Genomic DNA, 17884 nt, shown 5'->3' with positions numbered 1-17884 from the left:
GGGGAAGGTGTTGGTAGGGGAAGGTGGTGGCAGGGGAAGGTAGTGGCAGGGGAAGGTGGTGGCAGGAAAAGGTGGTGGTGGTGGCGGGGGAAGGTGGTGGCAGGGGAAGGTGGTGGCAGGGGAAGGTGGTGGCGGGGGAAGGTGGTTTCAGGGGAAGGTGATGGCGGGGGAAGGTGGTGACTGGGGAAGGTGATGGCGGGGGAAGGTGATGGCAGGGGAAGGTGGTGGCAGGGGAAGGTGGTGGCAGGGGAAGGTGGTGGCGGGGGAAGGTGGTGGCGGGGGAAGGTGGTGGCGGGGGAAGGTGGTGGCGGGGGAAGGTGGTGGCGGGGGAAGGTGATGGCGGGGGAAGGTGATGGCAGGGGAAGGTGGTGGCAGGGGAAGGTGGTGGCAGGGGAAGGTGATGGCGGGGGAAGGTGGTGGCAGGGGAAGGTGATGGCAGGGGAAGGTGGTGACTGGGGAAGGTGATGGCAGGGGAAGGTGGTGGCAGGGGAAGGTGGTGGCAGGGGAAGGTGGTGGCGGGGGAAGGTGGTGGCAGGGGAAGGTGGTGGCAGGGGAAGGTGGTGGCAGGGGAAGGTGATGGCGGGGGAAGGTGGTGGCAGGGGAAGGTGGTGGCAGGGGAAGGTGGTGACTGGGGAAGGTGATGGCGGGGGAAGGAGGTGGCAGGGGAAGGTGGTGACTGGGGAAGGTGACGGCGGGGGAAGGTGGTGGCAGGGAAAGGTGGTCGCAGGGTAAGGTGGTGGCAGGAAAAGGTGGTGGCAGGGGAAGGTGATGGCGGGGGAAGGTGGTGGCAGGGGAAGGTGGTGGCAGGGGAAGGTGGTGACTGGGGAAGGTGATGGCGGGGGAAGGAGGTGGCAGGGGAAGGTGGTGACTGGGGAAGGTGGTGACTGGGGAAGGTGGTGGCAGGGGAAGGTGGTGGCAGGGGAAGGTGGTGGCAGGGGAAGGTGATGGCGGGGGAAGGTGGTGGCAGGGGAAGGTGGTGGCAGGGGAAGGTGGTGGCGGGGCAAGGTGATGGCGGGGGAAGGTGATGGCAGGGGAAGGTGGTGGCAGGGGAAGGTGGTGGCAGGGGAAGGTGATGGCGGGGGAAGGTGGTGGCAGGGGAAGGTGGTGGCAGGGGAAGGTGATGGCAGGGGAAGGTGGTGACTGGGGAAATTGGTGGCAGGGGAAGGTGGTGGCAGGGGAAGGTGGTGGCGGGGGAAGGTGGTGGCGGGGGAAGGTGATGGCGGGGGAAGGTGATGGCAGGGGAAGGTGGTGGCAGGGGAAGGTGGTGGCAGGGGAAGGTGGTGGCAGGGGAAGGTGGTGGCAGGGGAAGGTGATGGCGGGGGAAGGTGGTGGCAGGGGAAGGTGGTGGCAGGGGAAGGTGGTGACTGGGGAAGGTGATGGCGGGGGAAGGAGGTGGCAGGGGAAGGTGGTGGCAGGGGAAGGTGATGGCGGGGGAAGGTGATGGCAGGGGAAGGTGGTGGCAGGGGAAGGTGGTGGCAGGGGAAGGTGGTGGCAGGGGAAGGTGATGGCAGGGGAAGGTGGTGGCAGGGGAAGGTGATGGCGGGGGAAGGTGACGGCGGGGGAAGGTGGTGGCAGGGGAAGGTAGTGGCAGGGGAAGGTGATGGAAGGGGAAGGTGGTGGCAGGGGAAGGTGGTGGCAGGGGAAGGTGGTGGTGGTGGTGGTGGTGGCGGAGGAAGGTGGTGGCAGGGGAAGGTGTTGGTAGGGGAAGGTGGTGGCAGGGGAAGGTAGTGGCAGGGGAAGGTGGTGACAGGGGAAGGTGATGGCGGGGGAAGGTGGTGGCAGGGGAAAGTGATGGCGGGGGAAGGTGGTGGCAGGGGAAGGTGGTGACAGGGGAAGGTGGTGGCAGGGGAAGGTGGTGGCAGGGGAAGGTGGTGGCAGGGGAAGGTGGTGGCAAGGGAAGGTGGTGGCAGGGGAAGGTGGTGGCTGGGGAAGGTGGTGGCAGGGGAAGGTGGTGACAGGGGAAGGTGGTGGCAGGGGAAGGTGGTGGCAGGGGAAGGTGGTGGCAGGGGAAGGTGGTGGCAAGGGAAGGTGGTGGCAGGGAAAGGTGGTGGCTGGGGAAGGTGGTGGCAGGGGAAGGTGGTGGCAGGGGAAGGTAGTGGCAGGGGAAGGTGGTGGCAGGGGAAGGTGGTGGCAGGGGAAGGTGGTGGCAGGGGAAGGTGGTGGCAGGGGAAGGTGGTGGCAGGGGAAGGTGGTGGCAGGGGAAGGTGGTGGTGGTGGTGGTGGCGGGGGAAGGTGGTGGCAGGGGAAGGTGGTGGCAGGAGAAGGTGGTGGCAGGAGAAGGTGGCAGGGGAAGGTGGTGGCAGGGGAAGGTGGTGGCAGGGGAAGGTGGTGGCAGGGGAAGGTGGTGGCAGGGGAAGGTGGTGGCAGGGGAAGGTGGTGGCAGGGGAAGGTGGTGGCAGGGGAAGGTGGTGGCAAGGGAAGGTGGTGGCAGGGGAAGTTGGTGGCAGGGGAAGGTGGTGGCAGGGGAAGGTGGTGGTGGTGGCGGGGGAAGGTGGTGGTGGTGGTGGTGGCGGGGGAAGGTGGTGGCAGGGGAAGGTGGTGGCAGGGGAAGGTGGTGGCAGGGGAAGGTGGTGGCAGGGGAAGGTGGTGGCAGGGGAAGGTGGTGGCAGGGGAAGGTGGTGGCAAGGGAAGGTGGTGGCAGGGGAAGGTGGTGGCAGGGGAAGGTAGGTACCTGAAATAATATGAAGTATAAAAGACACTTTTATTCAATATATTTAAGAAGGAATGTCTTTAAACATTTATAGAGTGCGAGGAATGTTGTGGGAGTGAGCAATAAGTGTTGGCAGTTTGTTTAGCAGTGTGTGTGCTACTTGGAGAGTTTGAGAAGATGTGGGAGGAGAAGGGTTGGACTGTCTGTGAAGTAAGATGGTCAAGTGGAGACGGGAGGCACGTGATGATGTGGTGGGGGGAGGGTAGAGGATGGTATTCTGAAGGTTAGGAGCAGAGCATTGCGACACTCCTACACAAGCCACTCTCATAATGGGGTGGGTGAGGCAATGACTCTCCTCTCCCTAGCCGGACCCTCCTGCACACGCGCCTCCATATAACATCAAAATTGAAGTGTAGTGTCTATTGGCCCTGGAGCATACATGGAGCATACATGGAGCATACATGGAGCATACCTGGAGAGTGTTTCGGGAGTTCTTCTACTGCCCGAGCCCGGCCCGGGGTCAGGCTTGACTTGTGATAAAGTGGTCCACCAGGCTGTTGCTTGGAGCGGCCCGCAGCCCAACATATCCACTACAGCCTGGTTGGTCCGGCACTTCTTGCTAAAACCTGTTCAATTGCCTCTTTAATACACCCACCTTTGTTCCGGCAATATTTATAATGCCGGGAGGGTGTTGAACAACTGTGGACCTCTAATGTTCAAAGTTCTCTGATTGTGCCTATGGCACCTCTACTCCTCACTGGTTCTATTCTGCATTTCCTTCCATACCTTTTGCTCCAGTATGTTGTTTTTCTACTGTGCAAATTTGGGACCTGGCCTTCAAGAATCTTCCATGTATATATTATTTGATACCTTTCTCGTCTCCTTTTCCAAAGAATACATTTTGAGAGCTTTGAGACGGTCCCAATAATTTAGATGTTTTATCATGTCTATGCGTGCTGTATATGTTCCCTGTATTCTCTCTAGTTCAGATATCTCTCCCGCTCTGAAAGGGGAAGTGAGTACTGAGCAATACTCAAGACGAGACAGCACCAGTGATTTAAATAGTATTACTATTGCTGTGGATGTGAACGTTCTCATAATCCATCCTATCATTTTCCTGGCCGCCGCTATATTTGCTCCGTTATGTTCACTAAATGTCAGGTCGTCAGACATCATAATTCCCAGATCTTTTACATGTTGCTTTCCTTCTATGATTGTGCCTGATTGAGTCCTGTACCCTGTGTTTCGTTTAACTTTTTCATTTCCACCATACCTCAGTACCTGGAACTTGTCACCGATAAACATCATGTTATTTTCAGTTGCCCAATCGTAGACCTAATTAATATCTGCCTGCAGTTTTTCAGTGTTATCTACAGTGGCAATTTTCATGCTGATTTTTGTATCATCTGCAAAGGATGACACGAAGCTGTGACTTGTATTTTTGTTCTTATCAGAGATAAGATCACCACGATAAATATCAACACGAGCGTGGCAGATTTTGAAAGAGAAATTGACAATATGCCCATGCACTCGGCCCCGGGTCCAGACTCATGGAATTCAATATTTATAAAGAAATGCAAAGTGCCAGTAGCACAGGCACTCAGTATAGTGTGGAGGAAGAGCTTGGACACGGGGTAAATACCAGATGCGCTTAAAGCAGCAGACATTGCCCCTCTACACAAGGATGGTAGCAAAGCATTGGCAAAGAATTATAGACCAGTTGCACTAACGTCCCACATAATAAAAGTATTTGAGAGAGTGATCAAGAGTCAGGTCACTAGATTCATGGAAACCAATGACCTCCACAATCCAGGCCAACATGGATTTAGAGCAGGAAGATCATGCCTCTCACAGCTACTTGACCACTATGACAAAATCACTGAGGCGTTAGAGGAAAAACATAATGCAGATGTCATATACACAGATTTTGCAAAGGCATTCGACAAATGTGACCACGGAGTGATTGCACAGAAAATGAGGTCAATGGGTATAACTGGTAAAGTAGGACACTGGATACTCAATTTCCTGTCGAACAGAACACAAAGAGTAACAGTCAATCAAGTACAATCGAATCCGAGCACAGTTAAAAGCTCTGTACCTCAAGACACAGTCTTTGCACCACTGCTGTTCCTTATTCTCATATCAGATATAGACAAAAACACAAGTCACAGCTTCGTGTCATCCTTTGCAGAAGATACAAAAATCAGCATGAAAATTACCTCTGCTGAAGACATTGATAAACTACAAACAGATATTAACAAAGTTTTCGATTGGGCAGCAGAAAATAACATGATGTTTAATGGTGATAAATTCCAGGTACTCAGATACGGCAAAAATGAGGATCTTAAACATGATACAGGGTACAAAACACAATCGAATCTGCCCATAGTAGGAAAGCAGCATGTCAAGAATTTGGGAATAATGATGTCCGACGACCTAACGTTTAGGGAGCATAACTAAGCAAGTATTGCGTCAGCCAGAAAAATGATATAATGGATTACGAGAACCTTCAAGTCCAGAGATCCCATCACAATGGTTGTACTCTTTAAACCACTTGTGTTGTCCCGTCTTGAGTACTGCTCAGTACTCACTTCCCCCTTCAGAGCAGGAGAGGTTGCTGAAATAGAGGGAATACAGAGAATATATATGGCATGCATAGACGAGATAAAGCACCTAAATTATTGGGATCGTCTCAAAGCTCTCCAAATGTACTCACTAGAAAGGGGACGAGAGAGATACCAAATAATATACACATGGAAAATACTGGAGGGCCAGGTCCCAAATCTGCACAGTAAAATAACAACGTACTGGAGTGAACGACATGAAAGAAAATGCAGAATAGAACAAGTGAAGAGCAGAGGTGCCATGGGCACAATCAGAGAACACTGTATGAACATCAGAGGTGCCATGGGCACAATCAGAGAACACTGTATGAACATCAGAGGTCCACGGTTGTTCAACGTCCTCCCAGCGAGCATCAGAAATATTACAGGAACAACCGTGGACATCTTCAAGAGGAAACTAGATTGTTTCCTTCAAGGAGTGCCGGACCAACCGGGCTGTGGTGGGTATGTGGGCCTGTGGGCCGCTCCAAGCAACAGCCTGGTGGACCAAACTCTCATAAGTCAAGTCTAGCCTCGGGCCGGACTTGGCGAGTAGAAGAACTCCCAGAACCCCATCAACCAGGTATCAACCAGGTAAGAATAAGAAATAGCAATGGTGCAAGGACTGTGCCCTGGGGTACAGAGCTTTTCACTGCACTTGGACTTGATATTATTTGATTGACCGTCACTCTCTGCATTCTGTTTGACAGGGTTGAAAATCCAACGCCCCACTTTATCCATTATTCCTATTCATCTCATTTTATGGTCTATCATTACATGGTTACATTTGTCGAGTGCCTATGTAAAATCTGTGCATCCAATATCTGCATTTTGCTTTTCCTCTAAGGCTTCTATGATTCTGTCATAGTCATAGTGGTTGAGTAACTGTGACAGACAGGATCTTCCCGCTCTAAATCCATGTTGTCCTGGGTTGTTTAGTTCATTATTTTCCATAAAACTAGAAATTTGATTCCTAATTATTATTAATTTCTTTCTTTATTATGCACCCCATACCCATCCCGTGGGCGGTGGTGTAAAGAGTTACAGAGGCACATAATCGGTTCAGGAACTGAACCCTCTAGCTCGTTTAGCTAAGCAAATAAAAATTTTTGACGCTAGTTACAAAATTATTAATGTTATATATACATGTACACATTCTCATATATATATTATCAAATATGACCGAAAAATAAGATTAATAATTCTTACACGAATTTTCTCAATATTTCTTATGTTTCTTTTCACTGTCGATGGTAATTGAAAAATCAGTTCTCCAAAATTCATTTTTATTTCTAGTCTGACGCGACACTTGAACGCGTTTCGTAATAACTTATTATATTTTCAAAGACTTTAGTTTACACACACACACACACACCTATAACCTGCAAACACTAAACAGATTTCATACTATGCTATAATTCAAACGGCTTTTCATTTTATATACCTGCATTTGGGTGAGGTGATATGTTACAACAGTTTTGGATGAGGTATCCAAAACTGGGTATAATATTGGGTAAGTTAAAGGGAAGAATGGAAGTAAATGCAAAGGGCCTATTGGCCCATATTTCTTGAGGCTTCTATATTGGTGCGGAGTCTTGAAGTGGGTAGAATATAGTTGTGCATTAATTGGCTGTTGATTGCTGGTGTTGACTTGCTATCGCTGTATCTATCGATGATTTCTGTGTTTTTTGTCAAGACTTCTCTGGTGATGGTCTGGTTGTGGGAAGAGATTATATGTTCCTTAATGGAGCCCTGTTGCTTATGCATCGTTAATTGCCTGGAAAGAGATGTTGTTGTCTTGCCTATATACTGAGTTCTTTGAGGCTTACAGTCCCCAAGTGGACATTTGAAGGCATAGACGACATTGGTCTCTTTCAAAGCGTTCTGCTTTGTGTCTGGAGAGTTTCTCATGAGTAGGTTGGCAGTTTTCTTGGTTTTATAGTAAATCGTCAATTGTATCTTCTGATTATTGTCTGTAGGGATAACGTTTCTATTAACAATATCTTTCAGGACCCTTTCCTCCGTTTTATGAGCTGTGGAAAAGAAGTTCCTGTAAAATAGTCTAATAGGGGGTACAGGTGTTGTGTTAGTTGTCTCTTCAGAGGTTGCATGGCGTTTCACCTTCCTTCTTATGATGTCTTCAACGAAACCATTGGAGAAGCAGTTGTTGACTAGGACCTGCCTTACCCTACAGAGTTCTTCAGCGACTTGCTTCCATCCTGAGCTGTGGCTGAGAGCACGGTCGACATAAGCGTTAACAACACTCCTCTTGTACCTGTTTGGGCAGTCACTGTTGGCATTGAGGCACATTCTCATATATATACATGTATGTATATATAAGTATACATATATACATACACATACATATTTAATCACACACACAAGTACACACATCAATAATCTTTTGTGTTACAAGTGATTCAACAAGAGGCTCACAACAGTGAGCCTTTACAAGGCACTTTACATCTATGGTGAGTCACACACTAGTCTTGCTGCAAACCCACCCAACTGGGTGGCAGCTTTACAGTCATGTGCTCCACACCCACCCAACTGGGTGGCAGCTTTACAGTCATGTGCTCCACACCCACCCAACTGGGTGGCAGCTTTATAGTCATGTGCTCCACACCCACCCAACTGGGCAGCAGCTTTACAGTCATGTGCTCCACACCCACCCAACTGGGCGGCAGCTTTACAGTCATGTGCTGCACACCCACCCAACTGGGCGGCAGCTTTACAGTCATGTGCTGCACACCCACCCAACTGGGCAGCAGCTTTACAGTCATGTGCATGCATTACTTACAGTAAGCAAATTTTGGATACTTCGCTAAGATTTCGGGCAGCAGCAGATTCCTAATCACTGGTTCAAAAACTTGTATTATGTGTGATGTTAGTGCAACTGGTCTATATTTTTTTGCCAAAGCTTTACTTCCCCCCCCCCCCCCCCGCCTTGTGCAGAGGAGCTATATCTGCAGATTTAGGTGCTGCTGGTATCTCCCCTGTATCCAGGCTCTTTCTCCATACTACACTGAGCGCTTGCATTACTGGTACTGGAGTGCATGGGCATGTTGTCAATTTCGCTTTCCAAGTGTTCTGAGTTCATGTTAATATCGGTTATATTATCTGTAGCTTGGATGTCATTCATAAAGAAGCTGTCTGGATCTTCAAATTTCATTTTGGTGTGCTAAACATTTTATTGTTGTGTTTCATACTGGCCTCTTAGAACTTCACTAATTTCTTTGTAGTCATCTGTGTACTTACCTTCGGTTGTAATTAAAGGTTCAATACTGGTGGAGGTTTTTGATTTTGATTTTGCATATGTGAACAAATATTTCAGATTTTTCTCTATCTCTTGTATAGCTTTCTGTTCCAATCCCATTTCCTCAGACTCGTATGATCGCTTCAACGTCTGCTCTATTTCTTCAATCTCTCTCTTTAGGTTTATTTTCCTTGCTTGTGACAGTCGTGTCAGTTGAAGCACAAAAACATATATGGATTTCTATAAATGAATTCCGTGTAGCATTTACATATACACATTCAGATGCTTTCACACATCAACCCAAACGGCCATTAATGTACAACTGCCCTTCAAGGAACTCTGCCACATACTGTCAACATGAAGACTTAAGCAGCAGGAAGAGAGGCGGGGCTTGGGGGTAATGCTTGAGACCTTCATGCACTAATAAAATGTGGGGCTCAAGAGATGGAGCTCGACCTGATAATACACTAGTGAGCTTGTCTCGTGTTTTCTGCTTAAGGCCTATCAACCTTTGGAGAACAATAATGGCCACCAACCAAACAAGAACACTGACCAACCAGCAAGAAGAGTGTAGTTGCGGACTCAGGACTACAGTTCACCAAGTGTGTATATATACACCAAGTGTATCTACACCATTTGTATATACACGGAGAGATGTGCGATTAAACGATAAAACATCTAAATTATTTGCACTGTCTCAAAGCTCTCAAAATGTACTCATTAGAAAGGAGACGAGAAAGGTATCAAATAATATATACATGGAAGATATTGGAGGGCTAGGACCCAAATTTGCACAGTAGAATAACAACATACTGGAGCGAAAGGTACGGAGGGAAATGTAGAATAGAACCAATAAAGAGTAGAGGTGCCATAGGCACAATCAGAGAACACTGTCTGAACATCAGAGGTCCACAGCTGTTCAACACCCTCCCAGCATGCATTAGAAATATTGCAGGAACAATGGTGGATGTATTCAAGAGGCACTTCAACAGGTTCTTGCAAGAAGTGCCAGACCAACCAGGCTGTAGTGGATATGTGGGCCTGCAGGCCTGGTTGATACTTGGTTGATGGGGTTCTGGGAGTTCTTCTCCCCAAGCCCGGCCCGAGGCCAGGCATGACTTCTGAGAGCTTGGTCCACCAGGCTGTTGCTTGGAGCGGCCTGCAGGCCCACATATCCACCACAGCCCGGTTGGTCCGGAACGTCTTTTAGACAACAGTCTAGTTTTATCTTGAAGATGTCCAGGGTTGTTCCGGCAATATTTCTGATGCTCGCTGGGAGGACGTTGAACAGCCGTGGACCTCTCATGTTTATACAGTATTCTCTGATTGTGCCTATGGCACCTCTGCTCTTCGCTGGTTCTATTCTGCATTTTCTTCCATATCGTTCACTCTAGTACGTTGTTATTTTACTGTGTAGATTAGGGACCTGGCCTTCCAGTATTTTCCATGCACGCTCGAACGCTCATCCGCTCCTGACGACCCTGCTCCCCCTCCAACTTTATCAGCTGCTCCTTGAGTCCACACACATCCCTAACATGATGTAACAACCCCAGAAGGCAGCTAAGTACCCAGTGACCTAAATGTGACCGAAATATTCGACAAAACCTAACCTACTACCTCATCTCGACCTCATTAGTGTTGCTCCCTGGAGGAAGCTAACCTGACGTTTGCTGCTGCCATATCAACAAGTCTACCCCATCTGCTGCATACATCTCTGCTGCTACCATGCTAAACAATTCTAAGCTCGGCAAGGCCGTAAAGAATGATAGCACACCTATCAGGATGAACCCAACCAGCCAAGCTAGCAACAGGAATAATGCGGCTGTCTCCCCCTTAGGGGCTACCGGGGGGAGTACCGACCCTCCCTGCGTCAACAATAACAAACCTTCCCAGCTGATTGAAGCGTCGTCACTGACTCGAGCCTTACAACAGTTATGTAACCATATGGAGCAACTTAAACGAGCTGCCTCCCCATGTACTGACTTTAAGCGTCCCGCTGATAATCCATGGCTCAGATTATTAACTCAAATACATGATGACCAAAAGTCTATAATCCGAGAGCAGTCGGACCTGATAATGAAGCTTAAGAGTGATGCTTTGGCAATGCACAAGGCTAACCAAGATCTGTCTGCCAGAGTCGGCCACCTCGAACATGAATTAAGCTCTCTTCGGATCTCGGTTACTAACTTTAAACCAGCAGAAACCTCTAAGAAGCAAGAAGAGATGTTACAAAAGTTAGAGAACCACTTTAACTCCCTACAACAGCAACACACTGCAACCCAAGACGAATCAGACCAACTTAAGCTCCTTGATTCTGTCATCATCTCATCACAGGATTTTCCCCATGAAACTGACAGAGAAGACTGTACTGCCATCGTGATCCAGGAATTGCGTACTAAGTTGAATTATTCAATCGAAGCAAGAGACATTAAGTCAGCTTATAGAGTGGGTACCAAATCATCTGGTGCAAACAACAGAAGGATACGCGTGAAGTTAGATAGCTGCTCCCGCAAGTCAGACCTTATCACTGCTGCAGTCGCTAGGAAATCCAAGGTTTATGTGAACGAATGTCTTACCAGATTCAGACAAAATCTCTTATTTAAACTACGTGGAATTCGCAATAGATCCACTGCTATTAAACATTGTTTTGTGCGCGATGGTAAAATAATAGCTAGGAAGACTGACTCTGGAAAAACTTGTCATAACCACTGAAGCACACATCACTTCTTTCCTGGATGACTGTGGGATATCAGCTGAATAACCAGAACATAATTTGTAGTCTCACATACAACCAAAGTGTACTTAAGCTCTGCCTTTCCTTTCCAAAGGTGTTTATTTTTATTTTTATTTTAATTTTTACTTTATTTTTTGTTTGTCATCTTTGCCTGTTTTATAAAGAACACTGTTTCCCAAAAACGGTGGGTTTTCTGAGTGGAAGAAAACGTATGTCTGGAAGCCGACTTTAACCGCCCCAAGCAGCGCGCGCATTGACCCGAGGTTATATAAACCGGGACGGAGACTAATAATATTATAAGGCCCCCTTTCCCCAAGCCAGCAGCTGCTCTTACATAACGACTCACTGCTGCTCAGCGAGTCGTAAACACAGAAGTTTAGCCGCTCAACTGTTCTCCCAGCATGGACCCTACACCAGTTCCTCTCGACAACGACGAGGAGCGTCCCGTCAGGGGCGTCCTACCCTTCTCAACATTTAAGGTAGTGTTTGTGTTTTGTTGGCGCGTCGGACCAGTGTTTGTCTCTGTGTTGGCGCGCGCGCTCTGATGCACGCCTGCTGGTTCAGCCTTGGTGACCAAATGCAGGTGCAGTGGTCCTAGAGGGGGTGGTGCCCCTCGGTGTTATGGGGCACTGGTTTTTCTCCAGTAGGTGTCTGTAATTTGGAGCACACTCGGGAGGAGGCCTGAACATCCCACCCCCACCCTCACCCAGTCGACGTGAGGCTTTACATTCAGGTTTGTTTTAACTTTTGCTTATTGCCTATAAGTTATTAGGTAAAGTCAGCTAGGTTAGGCTAGCTGCCGAGTCACAGGCCTCTGGCCACTAGCTTTGTTTCATGGACTAGTTTTTCCATAAGTTTCCTTAACTTATTAATGAATTTAACGCAGTGTCAAGCCCCATGTTTCTTTTGCAGGTTGTACATTTAGGTTTATTTAACTTTTGCTTATTGCCTTTAAGTTATTAGGGAAAGTCAGCTAGGTTAGGCTAGCTGCTGTGTCACACGCCTCTGGCCCCTAGCTTTGTTTTCATGGACTTGTTTTCCCACAAGTTTCCTTAATTTACTACTGAAATTTATGCAGTGTTAAGCTGCATGTTTCTTTAGCTGGTTTGTTTTAACTTTTGGTCATTTGCCTATAAGTTAGTAGGTAAAGTTAGCTAGGTTAGGCTAGCTGCAGTGTCACAGGCCTCTGGCCCCTAGCTTTGTTTTCATAGAATTGTTTTTCCATAAGTTTCCTTAATTTATTATTGAATTTTATGCAGTGTCAAGCTGCATGTTTCTTTAGCTGGTTTTACATTTGTTTGTTTAACTTTTGCTATTGCCTTTAAGTTATTAGGTAAAGTTAGCTAGGTTAGGCTAGCTGCAGTGTCACAGGCCTCTGGCCCCCTAGCTTTGTTTTATGGATTTGTTTTTCCATAAGTTTCCTTAATTTACAGTATTAATGATTTTTATGCGGTGTCAAGCTGCGTGTTCCTTTGCTGGTTTTACATTTATGTTTGTTTAACCTCTGCTTTGCCTTTTATGTGATTATGTAAAGTCAACCAGGATGTGTTAGTTGTAGGCGTCTCCAGACGTCTCGTCGGGCCGGTTTAGCCCGCACGTTTGTCCCAGACGTTGTCGTAAGTCCGGTGTAGCCCGGTACATTTGTTCCCAGACGTTTCGTCCAGCTGGTATAGCCAGCACGTTCGTACCCAGACGTTTTCGTCTGGCCGGTGTAGCCCGGTACATTTGTTCCCAGACGTTTCGTCCAGCTGGATTAGCTGGCACGTTCGTACCCAGACGTTTCGTCTGGCCGGTGTAGCCCGGTACATTTGCTCCCAGACATTTCGTCCGGCTGGTATAGCCGGCACATTCGTACCCAGACGTTTTCGTCTGGCCGGTGTAGCCCGGTACGTCAATTCCACCACGTTTCGTTCGAATGCTGTAGCACAATATTCCCGTGTTTTCCTTGGTCGCGTGTACCAGATGTTGGTCTGCCTGGAGTGCCCGGTTACGCGGGCCCCTTCCTCATCCCAAGTTTTCAGCGTCCAGCATAACGCCTGGCCGTGCGGTCTGCCGCTTGAGCTACTTCAAATCAAATCAAATGTTTATTTAGGTAAGGTACATATATACAAGAGGGTTTACGAGTAATGGATTTAATTCTAATTATTGCGGTCATTTTTAATTAATTCTGTTCAATTTTATTACATTCCTTTATTTAGACTTTCAGCTTGATTAGTTTCATTACGCGGCAAATTTAGGAAATTTATAGCATTGCTTACACCTCCTGCCTTAAAAAAAAAAAAAAAAAAAAAAAAAAAAAAAAAAAAAATCTATTCGTAAAAGAATTCGTATTTCCATGTCAATTTAGTAAACAGGAGCCCGCTCCTGTTTTGGTGATTTACGTTCCTCCATCATTAACCAAACGCTTACTAAAATAACTTGTTATATCCTTAGTCTCCCAGTCATGACGTGTATTAAGATTAAAGTCTTCCTCAATTTAGCATGGAGCAAGCCTCTGACTTTAGATTATTCCTGCACTTGTTTTATGAGCCATTTCCCTCAGCAATTTGTTACTGCAATTTATGCATTGCGTTTGCTATATGTTTTATACAACTTTTCTGCCGCGATTAAACTTTCAGTTTATTCCTCAATTTAGTCGGAAGGTACTGCTGCTTCCCAGCCGACGTCCTTCCTGTGACGAGTTAAGCCGGCGATGTTTCAGTTTTATATTTATTTGGTCATATAGCTAGGCGGCCTCCCAGGCCGCTGGTTTATCCAGACGTGTTGTCTGCCCGGTGTAGCCCGGATGTCACTGCGGCCTCCCAGGCCGCTAGTTTACCCAGACGTGTTGTCTGCCCGGTGTAGCCCGGATGTCACTGCGGCCTCCCAGGCCGCTGGTTTACCCAGACGTGTTGTCTGCCCGGTGTAGCCCGGATGTCACAGCAGCCTCCTAGGCCGCTGGTCGCGAAGTTCCAGCTGACGTGTCTTTTTTCACTCCTTTACGTTATTGTATTTGGTTGTATTTACCTCGGCTCAGTGTTAATCCCGTTTCTCTAGAGAGTTATAGTCCAGCTTCATTTTGAGCATACTTTGTTTTGCAATTTATAATTATTTATAATTAATTATAGTTATAATTGGTTTATAATTTTATTATTTACACCATTTTATTTAAGATTATTCATGTAATATAATTTATTACATTGTTAAGCTTTTACAACGACGTTGTCCCAGCCGGTGTTGTTCCTGCAGAGGATGGGCCAGCTGGTGGCTCGGCCGTAGCTGTTGCAGCGGGCGCCCTCACAGACTCGGCTAGTTTCAGCAGACGATGTTACAGCTGCTAACACCCCAGTTCCATCTTAGGCTTCCCGGCAGCCGATGATTCAGTCAGGAACCTCCAGCTGAAGCGTTCCACCCGACGTTGCGCCCAGCAATTTATTTTTCTTCCATTCTGCGGCACTTGCCGTCATCGGTTATTTACGATATTACATTGTATTCTTACATTGTACGATTATTTACGACATTGTATTCTTAATATTATTCCTTATTACAGTTACTCGATGACGGTTCCCTGCCGTCGATTTCACTTTGCTCCTGTTCTAAAAGATGTAGCCGAAGTTCACGGCGCACTAGCTGCGGCTTGCAGACGCTCGTTGACAACACAAGACTACACTCAGCGGCCACTTAAGGCAGACTCCTTGGCTTCTATCCAGCCCTATCACCCGTCTGGAGGCAGAGATGGGATGGAGACCAAGGGTAATGTTCCCCGCTCACATTCTACATCCGCTTAGGACACAAGCATGTTATAGATTTGGCTTTAAGAATTGGTTCTTATTCCATTTTATGGTTTATGTATATATTGCTTTATTGTATATACCCGTTCTTGGTATATGTATTGTTATATTCAAGATTTATAGTGTTTCGTATCATCCCTGTTTATAGTTGCTTTGTGCTTCTTTGCTGTTCTCCTACTGGCTTTCTCCCACCTTTGCTCTTAGCAAAGGTACTTCCCCCTTCTGTTTGCTGGAAGATTCTTAGAATTGTTAGCCCCCTTCATTGCTTCAGTATAATAGTTCGGAAAACTCTTTATTCATCCAGGATTGTTAATTAAGGAATCTCTTAATTCCTGTGCCGGGCTCCCTCCCCCCGTTTTACGTCTCCGTATTGATTCAGCTAGGGTTTCCCTCTCGTCTGTGCCCTTGCCTGTCACGATAACACTGCGTGCCGCTTCTGCCCACCCTTACTGCCTTATATCTTTCAGCCTGGGGGAGGTGATCTACGCAACAAAAAATCGACGCACGCTCCGACTGGACCAGGTATCGCTTACATGGTCAGGAATCGACACTCTTCGGATCCTACAAGCGCAGTGCAGGGCGCACGCATACCCTAGCCCAGCGAGCGCCCCCCGGCAAGTTCTACCCGGCCTGTGCCCAGTGAACAGGCAACACTTCCTCAGGGCGATTAATTCGCGCCGCCCTCGCAGAGATAGGCTCGCCTTCAGCCGACCACGCACTCTTACCTTTAGAATTGACAGGGCCACTCGGCTCTCTTGACGGCTAGCCATCGGAGTTAACGGCGGGTCCAGCAACCAGCTGCAACACCCAGCTGACTACGTCCGGGACGTTGTTGCACTGCCATTCTGAGGCCTCCTTGCGACCAGCGGGCCTCGCCCTTCGGGGGGGGGTCCGGCCAGCTGGCCTGCGGTGGGGGTGCAGCGCCGGTCCCCAAGTGTCCCGCTGTCCGCAGCTAATCCTTTGCCCAGTCTACGTGCTAGTAAGAGTAAGGAACCCCTTCTCCTTAATCCTTCTCCCGCTGGCCCTCCCGGGATTGGGGGTGCTCCGCCGGAACCCCCAAAGTGATAAGCCTGCAGATAGCTAAGAAATATTCCCATGAATTGTAATTAGTCTAATTAATGCAACTTTCATTTACTACCTATGGATGTAGTTATTAATTGTAATTGATCTCTACTTTATCATTAAGGATTATTCATTATAATTATTCCTTAATACTTTATTGTTATGCACTAGTCAATAATTATTTATCATTCATCCAAATTAGCTATTTGATTCATTAAAATAATTGCTTATCATTATACTATTTGTTGTTATTATTATTATTTATTATATAATAATAATTTTATCTATTAATTTGTTATTTATTAATTTATATAATAAATTAATTTATTATATATTAATTTTATATATTAATTTATTATTCATTATAAAATAAACAAGTCCCCAATCTGAGCACGTTTTCTTCCAACCTCAGAAAACTCTTAATTATTTGTTCTTAGTTAATCCCCTTGTCACTAAACCTAGGGCTTTTTATTACCCTGTTAATTAACCATTACTAAGCTAATTATCTTCAAGATCATTTTTTTTTATGATTATTATTTTTCTTATTATTTTTTATTTTACATTTATATTGTCAGTCTCTACTGATTTTTTGTGTTTTATTTTATGTAACTTCTGTGTCCTCCCTGGCTATCTATTGGATCTTTATTTTACTTCTAAATTGTTACTATTTTATTGTATCTGCTCTTATTCTTGTGTTTTGCTTTATCGTGTATCTTGTATCGTGATCCCTCTGCATCTCTATGCACACTGATATTGATCCTGATCAAAATCTTCTGTCTCATATCTATACCAACCAGCACATTGATCATCATTATTGTAAGTATTTCACAGCACACCTGGCTAAAAACAAACTCCAAAATAGCACCTGTCTATCAGTTTACAACCAAAATGTTAGATCACTTGGTAAACATTTTGACGATTTAAATGCACTACTCACAGCACTAGGTACTAACCTATCGTTCATTATTTTAACAGAAACTTGGCTAAATAAAGACTATACCCAACTCTACAACTTAGCTGGTTATAAAGCCATTCATAACTGTAGGCCTAATAAAAAAGGTGGTGGCACAGCTATATATTACAGAGATACATTTATCTGCAACAGTGTTATTAGTGACAGAGATGACTACTGTGAATATACTTTTGCTCAGTTTACAATTAAATCCCTTAAATCCTCTTTGACTTTTGGAGCCATCTATAGATTTCCCAATACTAACATAGCTTCTTTCTCAGACAACCTAAGGAATCTTATTATAAACAACAATCTCAACAAAAACCACATCATTCTGGGAGGAGACTTTAACATTGACCTGGGTCAACAAAACTGCTCTCAAGTTGACTATTTCCTTAACAGCATGAACTCCTGTATGCTAATCCCCACTATCACCAAACCTACCCGAGTCACTCAAACATCAGCCACTACCTTGGACCACATATGGACAAACATAACAGCTCCCCTTGTATCTGGTATAATCTACGACAGAACAACTGACCACTATCCTACCTTTCTCATAGCGAACATGGACATAACACCACCAAAAAGCAAGAAACTTTCATTTAGGCTACACAGTGAATCAGCTTTAGACAATCTTACAGAGGCACTTCACAATATTAACTGGGATTCTGAATTCAATAATACCCATGATATAAATTCATTAGCTAACCTCTTCCTCTCCAAAACTCTAAGCCTCTACAACCTTCATTGTCCCCTTCTTACAAAGCAAGTAACTGACAAAAGATTAAACAATCCATGGCTCACAAGTGGCATTCTCAACTCAATCAACAAGAAACATGAATATGAAAAGAAAG

General features: G+C 46.3%; 1 protein-coding gene and 1 long non-coding RNA gene across 3 annotated transcripts in view; one reads left to right on the top strand and one right to left on the bottom strand.

Annotated features, from left to right (window-relative positions):
- LOC123757291 (transforming growth factor beta receptor type 3) overlaps window positions 1-17884 on the bottom strand; it is a 720483-nt gene that overhangs the window by 324831 nt on the left and 377768 nt on the right.
- LOC138364281 (uncharacterized) lies at window positions 11024-16462 on the top strand. Of its 2 annotated transcripts, none has more exons than XR_011228390.1 (2): window positions 11024-11722; window positions 14773-16462. It is a non-coding gene; the product is annotated as an uncharacterized lncRNA (long non-coding RNA). The 2 variants fall into 2 exon arrangements; XR_011228391.1 differs by lacking the exon at window positions 11024-11722 and adding an exon at window positions 11729-11976.

The sequence above is a fragment of the Procambarus clarkii genome, chromosome 13, assembly GCF_040958095.1.
Source record: "Procambarus clarkii isolate CNS0578487 chromosome 13, FALCON_Pclarkii_2.0, whole genome shotgun sequence".
NCBI classification, from domain to species: domain Eukaryota; kingdom Metazoa; phylum Arthropoda; class Malacostraca; order Decapoda; family Cambaridae; genus Procambarus; species Procambarus clarkii.
Note: the sequence above shows the minus strand (reverse complement) of the source record. Positions and strands in the feature narration are given on the sequence as shown.